Genomic DNA, 3,304 nt, shown 5'->3' with positions numbered 1-3,304 from the left:
GTCATAGGAACATGTATAAGTCATGAAGAAAGCAATAGCAACATACTAAACGATCGAGTGCTAAGCTAACGGAATGGGTCAAGTCAATCACGTCATTCTCCTAATGAGGTGATCCCGTTAATCAAATGACAACTCATGTCTATGGCTAGGAAACATAACCATCTTTGATTAACGAGCTAGTCAAGTAGAGGCATACTAGTGACACACTGTTTGTCTATGTATTCACACATGTATTATGTTTCCGGTTAATACAATTCTAGCATGAATAATAAACATTTATCATGATATAAGGAAATAAATAATACTTTATTATTGCCTCTAGGGCATATTTCCTTCAGTCTCCCACTTGCACTAGAGTCAATAATCTAGATTACACAGTAATGATTCTTACACCCATGGAGTCTTGGTGCTGATCATGTTTTGCTCGTGGAAGAGGCTTAGTCAACGGGCCTGCAACATTCAGATCCGTATGTATCTTGCAAAATTCTATGTCTCCCACCTGGACTAAATCCCGGATGGAATTGAAGCGTCTTTTGATGTGTTTGGTTCTCTTGTGAAATCTAGATTCCTTTGCTAAGGCAATTGCACCAGTATTGTCACAAAAGATTTTCATTGGTCCCGATGCACTAGGTATGACACCTAGATCGGATATGAACTCCTTCATCCAGACTCCTTCATTTGCTGCTTCCGAAGCAGCTATGTACTCCGCTTCACACGTAGATCCCGCCACGACACTTTGCTTAGAACTGCACCAACTGACAGCTCCACCGTTCAATGTAAATACGTATCCGGTTTGCGATTTAGAATCGTCCGGATCAGTGTCAAAACTTGCATCAACGTAACCACTTACGATGAGCTCTTTGTCACCTCCATAAACGAGAAACATATCCTTAGTCCTTTTCAGGTATTTCAGGATGTTCTTGACCGCTGTCCAGTGATCCACTCCTGGATTACTTTGGTACCTCCCTGCTAAACTTATAGCAAGGCACACATCAGGTGTTGTACACAGCATTGCATACATGATAGAGCCTATGGCTGAAGCATAGGGAACATCTTTCATCTTCTCTCTATCTTCTGCAGTGGTCGGGCATTGAGTCTTACTCAATCTCACACCTTGTAGTACAGGCAAGAACCCTTTCTTTGCTTGATCCATTTTGAACTTCTTCAAAACTTTGTCAAGGTATGTGCTTTGTGAAAGTCCAATTAAGCGTCTTGATCTATCTCATAGATCTTAATGCCTAATATATATGCAGCTTCACCGAGGTCTTTCATTGAAAAACTCTTATTCAAGTATCCCTTTATGCTATCCAGAAATTCTATATCATTTCCAATCAGCAATATGTCATCCACATATAATATCAGAAAAGCTACTGAGCTCCCACTCACTTTCTTGTAAATACAAGCTTCTCCAAAAGTCTGTATAAAACCAAATGCTTTGATCACACTATCAAAGCGTTTATTCCAACTCCGAGAGGCTTGCACCAGTCCATAAATGGATCGCTGGAGCTTGCACACTTTGTTAGCTCCCTTTGGATCGACAAAACCTTCCGGTTGCATCATATACAACTCTTCTTCCAGAAATCCATTCAGGAATGCAGTTTTGACATCCATTTGCCAAATTTTATAATCATAAAATGCGGCAATTGCTAACATGATTCGGACAGACTTAAGCATCGCTACGGGTGAGAAGGTCTCATCGTAGTCAATCCCTTGAACTTGTCGAAAACCTTTCGCAACAAGTCGAGCTTTATAGACAGTAACATTACCATCAGCGCCAGTCTTCTTCTTGAAGATCCATTTATTTTCAATGGCTTGCCGACCATCGGGCAAGTCAACCAAAGTCCATACTTTGTTGTCATACATGGATCCCATCTCGGATTTCATGGCTTCAAGCCATTTTGCGGAATCTGGGCTCACCATCGCTTCTTCATAGTTCGTAGGTTCGTCATGGTCTAGTAACATAACCTCCAGAACAGGATTACCGTACCACTCTGGTGCAGATCTTGATCTAGTTGACCTACGAGGTTCAGTAATAACTTGATCTGAAGTTTCATGATCATTATCATTAACTTCCTCACTAATTGGTGTAGGTGTCGCAGAAACTGATTTCTGTGATGATCTACTTTCCAATAAGGGAGCACGTACAGTTACCTCATCAAGTTCTACTTTCCTCCCACTCACTTCTTTCGAGAGAAACTCCTTCTCTAGAAAGGATCCATTCTTAGCAACGAATATCTTGCCTTCGGATCTGTGATAGAAGGTGTACCCAACAGTCTCCTCTGGGTATCCTATGAAGACACATTTCTCCGATTTAGGTTCGAGCTTATCAGGTTGAAGTTTCTTCACATAAGCATCGCAACCCCAAACTTTAAGATACGACAACTTTGGTTTCTTGCCAAACCATAGTTCATAAGGCGTCGTCTCAACGGATTTCGATGGTGTCCTATTTAGAGTGAATGCAGCCGTCTCTAAAGCATAACCCCAAAATGATAGCGGTAAATCAGTAAGAGACATCATAGATCACACCATATCTAATAAAGTACGATTACGACGTTTGGACACACCATTACGCTGTGGTGTTCCGGGTGGCGTGAGTTGTGAAACTATTCCACATTGTTTCAAATGTAGGCCAAACTCGTAACTCAAATATTCTCCTCCACGATCTGATCGTAGAAACTTTATTTTCTTGTTACGATGATTTTCAACTTCACTCTGAAATTCTTTGAACTTTTCAAATGTTTCAGACTTATGTTTCATTAAGTAGATATACCCATATATGCTCAAATCATCTGTGAATGTGAGAAAATAACGATATCCGCCACGAGCCTCAATATTCATCGGACCACATACATCTGTATGTATGATTTCCAATAAATCTGTTGATCTCTCCATAGTTCCGGAGAACGGTGTTTTAGTCATCTTGCCCATGAGGCACGGTTCGCAAGTACCAAGTGATTCATAATCAAGTGATTCCAAAAGTCAATCAGTATGGAGTTTCTTCATGCGCTTTACACCGATATGACCTAAACGGCAGTGCCACAAATAAGTTGCACTGTCATTATCAACTCTGCATCTTTTGGCTTCGACATTATGAATATGTGTGTCACTACTATCGAGATTCATTAAAAATAGACCACTCTTCAAGGGTGCATGACGATAAAAGATATTATTCATATAAATAGAACAACCATTATTCTCTGATTTAAATGAATAACCGTCTCGCATCAAACAAGATCCAGATATAATGTTCATGCTCAACGCTGGCACCAAATAACAATTATTTAGGTCTAATACTAATCCCGAA

Source organism: Triticum aestivum, chromosome 5D (assembly GCF_018294505.1).
Source record: "Triticum aestivum cultivar Chinese Spring chromosome 5D, IWGSC CS RefSeq v2.1, whole genome shotgun sequence".
Lineage (NCBI taxonomy): Eukaryota > Viridiplantae > Streptophyta > Magnoliopsida > Poales > Poaceae > Triticum > Triticum aestivum.
This window is presented reverse-complemented; position numbering follows the sequence as displayed.